We start from the raw sequence: 14,629 nt of genomic DNA, 5'->3' as shown, positions 1-14,629 counted from the left end.
ACTTCCAAAACAGTTCCACCAAGTTGAGACCAAGCATTCAACTATATGAGCCTGTGGGGCCATTATCATTCAAACCACCACAGATAACTAACAATGATCTCCAGGCTGAGGGTAATATGAAGACTTGGAAAGAAAGAGGAGAAGTGACTCTTGTGGGGCGTGTTTGGTTATAGATGATGCTAAATACCCATGCTGTCATGAGTAGGCAGTTCTTACCCAAAGTGTGAAACTCAGAATTGGGAGGTCAGAACGAGGGGCGTGCAGCTGACAAGTGGGGATCAGAGACACAGCTGAGGCCAGCAAGCTGCTAGGTAGATGGTGCAGAAATCACCACTGGAAAAGACAGAACACCCGGAAGCCAAGGAGGACGTCTCAAAGTGGCAAGTAGCTTGTGGGAGGAGTCAGGGAAGGTCTGGGTGCAGTCAGCATTGTAGGAAGATAAGTAAGAGTGAGTATATCCCAGAAGGCAATAGCATAGGACATTTCAGGGATGAAGATCAGTTCATTCATTCAAGCTGTCAAAAGTAGCCAAAGGGTACAGAGTGATGAATGTGGGCAAGCAGCAAAACCAGGCTGGGGAGACCATCTGTCACTTGGAAAGAAAAGACTCTTCTCTCCCCAAATTGGAGAGGTAAAGCAGCCTACAGCATGGGAACAAGGCAATTAAGATCATCTTTTCAGAGGTCCCAGTGACAGGCAGGGAAGGGAGTTTCCAAAGCCTAACAGGAATACAAGGCTCCCCATGTCACTTTGCTCATCCTGGTTTTTTTTGGTCTTCTGTGAACATGCAGTCAGAAAATGAAAGGAAAGGCAGCAGAACCTATCCCAGGTCACCTGGGTCTCACTCTTACAGCTTCGAGAGCTTCGAGTACTTCTCAGAGTCTTGATTGCTGAGCCAGTGTGAAGAGATTATACAGAGCGTTTTCAAGCCCTAAGTCTGGATACCTTGACTTGCTTTCCCATATAACCTGACAGTGGTCCAGTTAAGACACTTGAATATTGTAGTAGTCACTTGTCTGCTGCTGCGATAAAACACCATAAAAGCATCTTATAGAAGGAAGAGCTTATTTGGGGCTTCCAGTTCCAGAGGGATAGGAGTCCACCACCATGGCAGGCAGGCAGGCAGGGTGCTGAGCAGAAGCTGAGAGCACACAGTTTGATCCACAGACAGGAAGTAGAAAGGACTTGTTGAAATGGCATGAGTCTTTAAATATTAAAGCAAGCTGGTCTATAGTGACATACCTCCTGCAACAGGATCATCCTTCCTAAACAGTTCTAGCAGCTCGAAACCCAGTATGCAAACATATGAACCTATGGAGATCATTCTCATTCAAACCACTATAAATATATAATGCTTTTTGCACACGAGTGCTGGAAGTTGTATGTCTTATGACGATAGCTATTATAAATTCTAAAACATCAGCTAAAAGACTTTTATACAGTCAGGCATAGTGGCACACATGTTTAATCCCAACACTCGGGAGGCAGAGGTAGGTGGCGCTCCATGAGTTTGAGGTTAGTCTGGTCTACAGAGTGAATTCCAAGAAAGCCAGGACTACATAGTAAGAACCTGTCATGGGGGAAAAAAAGATTTCATACTCTGCCTCTTGGTACAGACCCAGCTTGTGCCTTTCCTATAGACCCTCTCAGTCTTCCCTTGTAGCTCATCTCCATTCCTTTGTATTAGCTTGTGGTAATACTCAGAAACACCTTTTTATCAGGGAATCCCAGTGACCACATTAGGCTGGGAGTCAGGTAGGTGATCTTCCTTATCCTTCCTGTTCTCCATTAAAACCTCCCCAGTCTCACCTGTTGCAGGTACCTTTTCTCCCACTCCAACTCCATTCACTTGAGACTCCACCTTGGTACAGACACAGGAATACTATAGCCCTGCCATTCTTGTCTCTCCAGAAATATTTTTTATCCTACTGCAGCCTACTTTCAGAAACCCCCTCCTGCAACTACATCTCTACTACCAAGGGACCCTGCCTCTTGTTGTAGACTGTATCTCCCTAGCTCTTTCTCATGCCCTTAACACTCTTTTTTCCCCTAGCCCATCTTTATTCCTCTCTGCCACCCACTGACATGTAGAAGTACTCTCTACCAGGAACTCACAGTTGTCATATTTGCTGCCTAAAAGCCTAAGAGAGCAAAAGCAACCAGAAACTAAGACCAACCCAGCAAAGGCAAGATGAGATACCAACACATACAAATACCTCAATCATCCAGATACCAAGACCCCAAAGCAAAAACACAAACTGAGCAGCCAAGAAGAATTTCCTCCACCAGAGCCCAGTAATCCTAGTAATGCAAGACAAGGACTTCAAAATACAAATTATGAATATATTCAAGGACCTGAAAGAGAATATAAATAAATCTCTTAATGAAAACTGAAAACATAAACAGTTGACTAAAATAATGAAAACAATTCAAGACATAAAGGAAAATTTAACAAAAAATAAAATCACTAAAGAAACCCCAAAGTGAAATTAAACTGGAAGTGAAAAATTTAGGATGTCAAGCAAAAATCCTCAGAGGTAAGCCTCACCAACAAATTACAAAACATGAAAGAAAGAATCCCAGGTGTTGAACACAAAGCAGAAGAGACAGACACCTCAACTAAAAATTGTTAAATCTAAAAAAATACAGGCACAAAATATCCAGGAAATATGGATACCTTGAAAAGACCAAATCTATAAATAGGGATTGAGGAAGGAGAAGAAATCCAGGTCAGCAGCACAGGAAATATGTTTTAACAAAATCATAGAAGAAAATTTTCCCAACCTAAAGGAGGTGCCTACTAAGGTACAAGAAGCATGCAGAACACCGAATAGAGAGATCCAGGAAAGAAATTTCCCATTACACATAATAATCAAGACACTAAATATACAGAGCACAGAAAGAATATTAATTGCTGCAAGGAGAAAAAGAGCAAGTAATATATAAAAAGTAGTCTCATTAGAATAACACCTGACTTCTCAATGGAGACCTTGAAAGCCAGAATGGGCTGGATGGGTGTTATACAAATTCTAAGAGATCATAGATACTAGCCCATACTACTATACCTAGCAAAATTGTCAATCATGGTTTCCAGAGAAAGAAAACCATCCCATGATAAAAACAAAATTCAAAAAATAGCTATCTACCAATACAGCTTTTCAGAGGGTACTTGTAGGAATACTTCAGTCAGAAGAGGCCAACCACATCCCCAAAAATGTAAGGAACAAATAATTCCAGACCATTAAGTCAAAAGTGGGGCAATGTACACGCCATAACAGCAAAATAACAAGAATCATTAAACACAACTCCTGTTTGTTGATAACTCTCAATAAAGAAATTTAGACTTATTAGAAAATCAATCTTTCTGCTGTGTTGTAAAAATATAAAAAATAAAAAAGGGCTGTCTTTTATCCCCACTAGGTCCGGCAACTCAGTGCCCCAAGATATCTGCTAGATATCTTTTTTTTTTTTTTTTTGGTTCTTTTTTTCCGGAGCTGGGGACCGAACCCAGGGCCTTGCGCTTCCTAGGCAAGCGCTCTGCCACTGAGCCAAATCCCCAACCCCTCTGCTAGATATCTTAATCTCAGTAAGCAAAGCCTCTTACCCACTTTGCTCCATCCCCTGTAACACTGCCAACGGACTCTCTCTGAGCCTGGCAGCAATCTCTCTACCTATCTAGTTCCCAAGGCAGGTTTCCATTCCAGAAGCACACATGCCAATTCTGTGGTGGCCCATACTCTCTAGCTGCCGCACACTTTCCTACACTTAAATCGCTACATGAAAGAACACACAACACAATAATCTTTGGCCCTATTAAATAAGATATAATTGCCCACCTAAACATACAAAGCCCAATACACATCCACCCCTTAAAAACATTCATAACAACCTGTAAAGGTAGTGTGGAATCTTACATCACCTGCCATATTGTCCTGCCACAGCTTCTCTTCCTCTCCCTCCTGTCTCTTCCTCCTTTCCGTTCCAGTCTCCTCCTCTTCCTTCAATCTTCTCTCCAGCCCATCCTTCCTTTCATCAAATGACAGGCCTCCTTCTATCCTGTACCTGCCCCTCACCTGTATTTTACAAATTCAATGGGAAGAAGGCTCTGGTGAAGTCACCTGAGTCCTGAGCATGTGACTAGGCAGCAGTCCTTGGGGCAGTGGAATTAGCATCAAAATACAGATAACTCCAGAGCAAACTACAACATTGCTGCATCCAAGAAACACAGGTCATTCTCAAGGATAGAAAACACCTCAGGGTGCAAGGATAGAAAAAAACATTTCAAGCAAATGGACCCAAGTGGCAATAGACTTCAAAGTAAAAATGACCAAAAAAGGTATGGAAGGAGATTACATACTAATCAAAGGAAAAATCCACCAAGAGGATATTGCAAGTCTAAACTTTTATACACCAAGCACAGGACAACAAAGTTCTTAAAAGAAACATCACTCTTGCAAACAATTGAATACTCATCCTTACACCATGATAGTGGGTGTGGTTGTTATTTTTGGTTGTCAACTTGACTTCATCTGAAATTAACTAAAACCTAAGAGGCTAGGTACACATGTGAGAAATTTTTCTTAATTAAATCACTTGAAGTGGGATGGATTAGGATGCTAAATGTGGATCTTCTGAGGCAAGAAGATCCACTTTAAATTTGGTTTTATCATGGGATGCTTTTCTTTCTCTGGCAATTGAGATGGATAGTTTTGCTGAGTATAATAGTTTGGGCTGGCGTCTGTGATCTCTTAGATTTTGTAAACCATCCATCCAAGCCATTCTGGCTTTCAGGGTCTCTATTGAGAAGTTAGGTGTTATCTAATGAGTCTACTTTTATATGTAATTTGAGTTTTTAAATCTGGATCACTCCATCTTGTGGGAACCTATATAAAGGACCTGGAAGAATGAAGTGCATTTTCTTTGCCTTCTTGCTCTCTTCTTCTTAACTGCATTTGTTCACTGGTATTAGAGCCAGTGAACTTCTGACATACACTTAAGACCAGCTGGAAGTCTAGCCTTGTGAACTGAATAAGTACTAGATTCTTAAACTCTTCATATCATAAGGCTATTTTGGAATAATCAGACATGTTGGAATAGAATCCATAAGTCATTCTCACCAATAGACAAGTCATACAGACAAAACTAAACTGAAAAATGCTAAAGTTAAATGACACCACGAATCAAGTAGACATAGGAGTTATCTGAATATTTCATCTAAACACCAAAGAATGTGCTTTCTTTTTGGCAGCTCAGGAAACTTTTTCCAAAATTGACCACATACTTGGACACAAAGCATATCTCAACAGATAGAAGAAAACTGAAGTAGCACCTTGCATCTATCAGACCACCACAGATTAAAGCTAGAAATAAGCAAAAACAGAAACAAAAGAAAGCTTATAAATTTCTGGAAACTGAACAACTCATTACAGAATGAAAAACGGGTTAAGACATAAATCAAGAAGGAAATTTAATTTAATGTTTTTAGATTGAATGAAAATGAAAACACAACATATGCAAGCCTGAGAGACACAATAAAGGCAGTTCTAAGAGGCAAGTTCACAGTACTCTGTGTGTGTGTGTGTGTGTGTGTGTGTGTGTGTGTGTGTGTGCATCATACATACTCAGAATCCATGAATAGTTGCACTTAAGAGATATCTCTAATAGCAATTTAAAGGTATATCTGATAGCTCTAGAACAACAAGAAGAAATAACACCCAAAAATGTTGTGGTTTGCCTTGAAATTTTCTCTGAATTTGTTAAATAAAGGCAAGAGCGTGAGATTTGGACAGAGGGAAAAGTCAGGAGCAAGAGGGGGATTAGATTCAGAGAATAGGGTTAGAGAGGACAGTTGGCGACAGTTGAGCCAGTGGAACCTGAGCAGGAGGGGGAGAGGATGGAACAGTTGAGAGTGTGAGGGGAGGAGAAGGGAACGGTTTAGAGACAGGATGGGGAACTGAGAAGAGTTAGAAGAGACAGGAGATGGAGAGAGGGGAGAAGCTAGGAGTCGTTGTAAGAGAAAGAGAAACTAAAGCATGAAAGGGTTGATATATTTGGGAGAGTGAGTAAAGACAGTTTAGAGACAGGATGGGGAACTGAGAAGAATTAGAAGAGACAGGAGATGGAGAGAGGGGAGAAGCTAGGAGTCGTTGTAAGAGAAAGCGAAACTAAAGCATAAAAGAGTTGATATATTTGGGAGAGTGAGTAAAGAAAAGAGAGAGAGAGAGGAGAAGCAAGGAGTCGTTGTGGGAGAAGGAGAAGCTGGAGACTTGGTAAATAAAAGGTGCAAGGGATAGATGGTACCGGGCTTTGTATGTTTAAGTGGGCAATTATATCTTACCAATTGGATCAAAGATTATTGTGTGGTGTATTTTTATATGTAAGAGTCTCAGTGTAAGAAAATGTGTGGCTGGGCTGTGTTTCCGCCAAGATATCCAGCAGATATCTGGGGCACTGAGGTGTGGAACCCAAGCAGGGTAAAACACCCAGAGAAAAACATTTACCGTTTCATTTTTATTTTTTTATTTTTATTATTTTTTACAACAACATATGGCGCCCAACTAATCCATTAGAACTCAACTAACCTGAGATAGAAGTTTACTTCCCTCTCAACCCCAGAATAGGCCTCTGATAGAGATCCAGGCAGGAGTACTGGTGGATTGGGAATTGACTGGGTCTGAGGGGTCTACGAAGAATCGAGAGGACTGCACGTATTCTGAAGCAGAGGGAGAAAAAGGTACAAGGGGCTTCAGATCAGGTATTACTTTGATGTAAGAGAGATATATAGCTTTTGATACTTAAAGATGAGAAACACAATGAATATCTTTTGGGCCTTATGGAAGGATATTTTGAATGGTCTGACAGTTGTGAATTTTGAGGAAAAAGACACTTTATCATTTACCAGTATTGCAATATTCATTCTTCTGATCTACTATATCTTCTCAAAAGACAGGGCCCTAAATAGCAAATTTCTAGCCTTAGAACAGAAGATACAGGTAATTATGGAACAACATGAACAACAGAAAGAGAAAATTAAATCTTGGCAATGTAGCCTAGAAGGAACACTAGAATTAAAGACACAGAAAATTATAGATCAGAATAAGAGACAGAAAGATGAAAATGAAAGTGGTAGACAGGAACTAGAAAGGATGTTAGAACAGAACATACAACAGCTCACAGATCATACTGAACAGCAGAGAGAAAGTAATGAGGTTTGGAAGCAAGACTTAGAGAATAACTTTTTAAAATTAATCAATCAAAAGATAATGGATAACAAATTATTAGAAGTACAATATAAAGAAAAATTCAAAGTGTGGAAGCAAAACCTTGAACAGAAAATTCAGGAACTCAAAGAACAGGGGGAAAGACAGAAAGAGAAATATGAAGCATGGGTACAGACTTTAAGAGAGGAATTTAAAATTACAACTAAAGAAAAAACTCAGGTAGAGACAGAAGATAAAATTAGGGAAAGCCAACCTAAGGTTATTAGGAAACAAACTTTAGTCTATCCAGTTAGTGTACAACAAAGGCCTCCAAACGATGATCATCCACAGGGTTATGAAGAATTTGAATGGCAACCCATGGATGTGTTAGAATTAAGGAAATTTAAGGAAAGTGTGACTAATTTTGGAATGCATTCACCATTTGTAAAACAAATCTTGATTTCTTGGGCTATTAAAAATAGAGTAATCCCCCAAGACTGGAAAGATATGGTAAGAGCAATTCTAGAGCCTGCTGAAAATTTACAATGGATTTCGTGGTGGAGAGAAGAAGTGAGGGAGATAGCAAGACAAAATAGAGCCAAGGGCAGAGAGATTTCCACAGATCAACTGCTTGGTGAAGGCCGCTTTGCTGAAGTAGAGGTGCAGGCTATATATGACGAAGAAACTCTGTCATGGTGTCGATTATCAGCCTTAAAGGCCTGGGATAAAGTCGCAGAATCAGGGAAAAGACTTGAAACATTCACTCAAGTCATACAAGGTCCTAAAGAAACCTTCCCTGACTTTTTACAAAGGCTTACCTCAGCTGTGGAAAGGAGTGTATCAGATTCAGCGGCAAGAAAGGCGATAATTGAGTCTTTAGCCTTTGAAAATGCAAATACCAAATGCAGGGAAGTAATTAGACCACTAAAGGCAATGTCCGCACCAATAGATGAGTGGATTAGATATACAGCTGATGTTGGATCTTGTTCTCCTGATACTACTGTGATAGGAGAAGCTGCCACTGGACAGCTAAAGATGACCCAAGATTTCAAATGTTTTAATTGTGGTGAGCAGGGCCATCTCAGATATTACTGTAATAAAAACCAAAGTAATACCAAAAGGGGGACTATGCCTCCTAGAATGTGTCAAAGATGTGGCAGAAATGGACATTTGACTAGGGAGTGTAAAGCAACAACAGACAGATGGGGCCGCATCCTGCCAAAAAACTCCCAGGGGGGCCTCTTGCAGGCCCCAGTACCAGGCAGGGAGAGTTCTCCTCAAAACAATTAAACAGCAAGACTTCAAAAATAGATACTCTAGGACCAAAGGAGGCTGAGGGAAGTCCTATGGACAATTCCAAAAACCTCAAGGGGAGCAAAAAACGAATATTTTGGCTAACGTCTATAGAGGACCAAAGGCCAAAACTAAAAATACTGGTAGACAATATCGAAATTGAAGGAATGGTTGACACTGGAGCAGATGTTACCATCATCTCTCCAAAATCTTGGCCCATTAGTTGGCCACTTCAAGGAGTGGATATGCAGTTTCAAGGTGTTGGCACTTTATCCCAAATAAAACAAAGCATCAGGTGGCTTAAATGTATAGGACCAGAAGGTCAGGTAGGAAAATTAAGGCCATACGTGGCTGATATAGCCATTAATTTATGGGGAAGAGATCTACTACAGCAGTGGAAAACTCAAATTAATATCCCCTCAGTTTCAGGTTCTAGCCCTGAAATTCATCAGACTCCTAATAAAAACTTTAAATTAGTCAGGGAATGTTATCAAGGACAGATAGAGACTGTACAAGCTGTCCATAAGCAAGATACAGCAGAGGCTGACAATTTAGTGCTACCCCAAGGAGCCACTGCTGTTAACACAACAACAGCCTTGCCACTAAGGTGGCTGACTGACCAACACATCTGGATTGATCAGTGGTCTATGACAAAAGAAAAACTACAGGCATTAGAACAGCTAGTCCAGGAGCAGCTGGAGGCTCAGCATATAGAGGAGTCCACCAGCCCTTGGAATTCTCCAGTATTTGTCATTAAAAAACGGTCTGGCAAATGGAGGGTATTGACAGATCTCAGAGCAATTAATAAGATTATTCAGCCGATGGGTTCCATGCAGCCTGGGATCCCACTGCCTTCTTTGTTGCCTAAGGAGTGGCCTATTATAGTGATTGACTTAAAAGATTGTTTTTTCTCTGTTCCTCTACATGAAGGCGATAAGGAAAGGTTTGCCTTTTCAGTGCCTACCCTTAATAGAGGTCGCCCCATAAAAAGATATCAATGGAAAGTCCTGCCACAAGGAATGTTAAATAGCCCTACCTTGTGTCAATATTTTGTACAGCAGCCATTGGAGATAATTCGCAAAAAATTTCCCCAATCTATTGTTTATCATTACATGGATGACATTTTATTGTCTGATTCAGATATAAATATCCTGGAAAGAATGTTTGATGAAGTGAAAAAAACCTTGCCATGCTGGGGATTACGAATCGCCCCTGAGAAAATACAGAGAGGGGATTCTATTAATTATCTAGGGTATAAAATAAGTGTACAAAGAATTAGGCCACAAAAGGTGCAAATCAAAAGAAATAAATTAAGGACACTTAATGATTTTCAGAAACTACTGGGAGACATTAACTGGTTGAGGCCTGTGATTGGCTTGACCACTCAAGAGTTGAGCAATTTATTTCAAACATTACAAGGCGATAAAGATTTAAATAGCCCAAGGAAACTATCAGCTGAGGCTGAGAAAGAGCTAGCTTTGGTAGAAAGAAAATTGCAGGACACACATCTAGATCGTATTGATCCAAAGATGGCCTGCATATTAGTCATCTTGCCCTCTACTCATTCCCCTACAGGAATTCTCATGCAAAGGGAAGATTATATCTTAGAATGGATATTTTTAGCACATAAACAGAGTAAGAAACTGAAAACCTACATTGAGAAGGTCTCTGAATTGATACTTAAAGGAAAATTGAGACTTCGACAATTAGTTGGAATGGATCCGGCTGAAATTGTGGTACATTTTACTAATGCAGAAATTAACTCTTTGTGGGTACAAAATGAACATTGGCAAAGAGCATGCAGTAACTTCTTAGGAGACATTAACAACAAATACCCTAAAAGCAAACGACTTCAGTTCATAAAACGAACTAACTGGATCCTCCCTCGTATAATAAAGGGAACTCCAATATCTGGAGCCCCTACATTTTACACTGATGCCAGTAAGTCAGGAAAGGCAGGATATAAATCGGAAAATGTAAGCAAGGTGACTGAGAGTCCCTATAAGTCAGTTCAAAAATCTGAACTGTATGCAATACTCATGGTGTTGTCAGATTTTCAAGAGCCTCTTAATATAGTAACTGACTCTCAATATGCAGAAAGCGTTGTTTTGCACATAGAGACTGCGGAACTTATTCAGGATTATTCTGAATTGACATCACTATTTATTCAGCTACAACAAAAGATCAGAAATAGGAGTTACCCACTATATATAACACACATAAGATCCCATACAGGTCTGCCGGGCCCTCTGGCACAAGGTAATAATGAAATTGACCAGCTACTGATAGGAAGTGTACTAGATGCTTCAGAATTCCATAAAAAACACCATGTTAACAGCAAAGGCTTAAAGAAAGAATTTTCTATCACTTGGCAACAAGCCAAGGAGATTGTGAAGCAATGTCCTACTTGCTCGTTATATAATCAAACTCCATTGCCTACAGGAACTAACCCTAAGGGTATCCAAAGAAATGAAATTTGGCAAATGGATGTTCTCCATTTTACAGAGTTTGGTAAGCTGAAATACATACATCATACTATAGATACATATTCAGGATTTCAATGGGCAACTGCCTTAGCATCAGAAAAGGCCAATTCTGTAATTACACATTTGTTAGAAGTTATGGCTATAATGGGAATACCCATACAAATTAAAACGGACAATGGTCCAGCATATATCTCTAACAAGATTAAGCACTTCTTTGACTATTATAATATAAAACATGTTACAGGTATACCACACAATCCTACAGGACAAGCGATTGTGGAGAGATCTAATCGAAGTCTAAAGGAGATGCTTAACAGGCAAAAGGGGTCAACAAAAACTCCCAGAGATAGGCTACATAGTGCTTTATTAACCTTGAATTTTTTGAATGCTGATGAACAAAACAGTACAGCTGCTGAAAGACATTGGATTGTGGAAAAGACTACTGAACTAAACCAGCCTGCTTATATTAAGGATATTCTGACGTCAGAATGGAAAATGGGAAATGTGTTACGCTGGGGAAGGGGTTATGCCTATGTTTCTACAGGAGAAGAAAAGCTGTGGGTTCCTTCCTAGCTGATAAAGATCAGACATGACAAGGGGAGACCTCCTGAAGTCCTTGGCAACACAGAAGAAAAGGGAGACTAAGACGATCAACAAATAGGTAATGTATATGTGAGGATGTTTAGGTCTCCGTGTATGAACTGGCTGAGACTAAAATGTCTATAAACAGCCAGTAACATTTTGAGTACGAATTTCTCATAACTTGTTATTACATGCATCCTGTAAAATGGCATGTATTACAAAATTATGTTACGGTTTGATTATATGATCAAACTAACCTGGAGAAAGGCAGTCACCTTCCTTTGTTGACCTTTATTAACTAAGCTGTGCACCATGTGGATGCGCTTACAGAACTATCTGATGCTTGTAAGTCTTGTGTGCTGCAGGATGAAAGAAGAGAAAGACAGCCCTGAAATGATCCACACTCTGGGATGCTGGGATTCCGGGACCTTCGTGTTTGATTCCCCTCAATGACACTGAAGCTGCTTCATTTAAAGGCTTGCTTTCAGAACTTTCCCAGAGTGGCCATCTTGTTTATCCAGCCCTTCAGACTGTCATAGTCAAGAGGTCAGCTAATCGATGAACTTTCTCAGCACAGAGTGACTGGCAGGCAAATCCTGGCTAGCTCTACTTGGACAAAGCCAACTCTTCCTAATTCCCCTTGGGCCCCAGAAGGGAATTCTTCGCCCCAATCCGCCTGGAAGCAGACGAGGAAGATCATCGTCCCCGTTCCTTATGTTGGGGTGGAAGGTTCTGGTTATTCTAAGAACTGTGGATATGTTTTCTTTTAAGGGATACTATACAAATGTAGCTTTGGGCAGGGGGAACTAGAGAATGTAAACTCAGGGATTGCTACTTTTCCTTCCCTTTTTTGTATCCTTCTTAGATATAGTAATACATAGAAGTTGGAGAGGTGGGCAAACAGGGATAGATTGGCAAACTTACTCTTAAACAAAAATTTTACAGCTATATTTTACATTGATAGAAATGTTTGTAATTGATACAAAGTTGAAGCTGCAATCTTTTCATTGGTATAGAATGCATTTTACACAAATGCGAGGTTTTCATTGGTATACTTTCTTGTTGATTTATAATTGAGATTAATATTGCTACTTTAACATGGGCATTGTGCCTCCACTATGCATCTAAGAATACAAGTCTTAGACCCAGTCCTATAACTGCTATTATACATTAATTTTAGTTGATTAACCAGTACCAGCTAAAGGTCAGAACCTAAGTCATGGTTCTAAGTCAGTTTAGATGGGTTTTGTAAATACTTCAATTAGAGAGGGCCAACGGTATTCTATGCTTAACAGTTCAGAAACGCCTATGTAGATAGGAAATCTTCAAGGGCATCAGAAATCCAAAGAATAACCTGTTTATGGACATTTCTTCATCTAGATCATTTGACTAGAGACTTGTCTGCCCCTGACAGGACCCCTTAGACTCGAAGAAGAAATTGAGCATCAATGCAGTTGCTCAAATCGTGGTAACACAGCCACTGAGCAAATTGCTTCAATTCATCTACAGACAAGACACTGTCCAGAAAGGGACAAATTATGCAGAATAGTCGACTGATAATCTCTGCCGAGGCAGGGTGATCAGCCCTTCAAAATCTGCATTGCTAAGGTCTGTCAGATGATCCTGGGCCAGAAGGCTGAAGACTGATGCTCCGGCATATTAAGGAATAAGGGGTCTGTCCAGGTGATCAGCAGTCTTTATAAATTGGCTAAGCTTGGAAGCCATGTTTTGTGCTTCCTATATTTTCAGGTAATATTAATCATTCTTGGATTTCTGATGTGGTTGGAGACTAGTAGTCTCATAGACAACCCAAACGGTTTAGTATTGAGAAAGATGATAAATCTGTTAGAGTAGTTTTAGGGTAGCATAGGATCTAGAACCAGGATATAGTCAAGTATAGTTTTTAGTATAGATGACATGGTTAATGAACAAAATTGATGGACTGGATGATGAGTGTATTGTTGGTTTTATAAATTGCAGAATGGTAATAATAATACTTAGCTCACATATGTATAGGGAAAAGGTTTTTTAACTGGACAAAAAGGGGGAAATGTTGTGGTTTGCCTTGCCAAGATATAATATAGATAACATGGTTAATGAACAGAATTGATGGACTGGGTGATCAGCATATTGTTGGTTTTATAAATTGCAGAATGGTAATAATGCTTAGTTCACCTATGTATAGGGAAAAGGTTTTTTAACTGGACAAAAAGGGGGAAATGTTGTGGTTTGCCTTGAAATTCTCTCTGAATTTGTTAAATAAAGGCAAGAGCGTGAGATTTGGACAGAGGGAAAAGTCAGGAGCAAGAGGGGGATTAGATTCAGAGAATAGGGTTAGAGAGGACAGTTGGCGACAGTTGAGCCAGTGGAACCTGAGCAGGAGGGGGAGGATGGAACAGTTGAGAGTGTGAGGGGAGGAGAAGGAAGCTAGGAGGAGAAGGGAACGGTTGAGAGACAGGATGGGGAACTGAGAAGAGTTAGAGGAGACAGGAGATGGAGAGAGGGGAGAAGCTAGGAGTCGTTGTAAGAGAAAGAGAAACTAAAGCATGAAAGGGTTGATATATTTGGGAGAGTGAGTAAAGACAGTTTAGAGACAGGATGGGGAACTGAGGAGAATTAGAAGAGACAGGAGATGGAGAGAGGGGAGAAGCTAGGAGTCGTTGTAAGAGAAAGAGAAACTAAAGCATAAAAGAGTTGATATATTTGGGAGAGTGAGTAAAGAAAAGAGAGAGAGAGAGGAGAAGCAAGGAGTCGTTGTGGGAGAAGGAGAAGCTGGAGACTTGGTAAATAAAAGGTGCAAGGGATAGATGGTACCGGGCTTTGTATGTTTAAGTGGGCAATTATATCTTACCAATTGGATCAAAGATTATTGTGTGGTGTATTTTTATATGTAAGAGTCTCAGTGTAAGAAAGTGTGTGGCTGGGCTGTGTTTCCGCCAAGATATCCAGCAGATATCTGGGGCACTGAGGTGTGGAACCCAAGCAGGGTAAAACACCCAGAGAAAAACATTTACCGTTTTATTTTTTTATTTTTATTATTTTTTTACAACAACACAAAAAGAAGTAATC

At 40.1% G+C, this 14,629-nt stretch overlaps 1 long non-coding RNA gene across 1 annotated transcript; it reads left to right on the top strand.

Moving 5' to 3' along the window:
* Positions 1-14,042, top strand: LOC134486770 (uncharacterized). Its single transcript, XR_010066160.1, has 2 exons — positions 1-6,754; positions 11,223-14,042. It is a non-coding gene; the product is annotated as an uncharacterized LOC134486770 (long non-coding RNA).
* Positions 14,043-14,629: the final 587 nt, after the last annotated feature.

Source organism: Rattus norvegicus, chromosome 4 (genome assembly GCF_036323735.1).
Source record: "Rattus norvegicus strain BN/NHsdMcwi chromosome 4, GRCr8, whole genome shotgun sequence".
Lineage (NCBI taxonomy): Eukaryota > Metazoa > Chordata > Mammalia > Rodentia > Muridae > Rattus > Rattus norvegicus.
The sequence above is the reverse complement of the archived record's forward strand: the minus strand, read 5'-3'. Positions and strand labels throughout refer to the sequence as shown.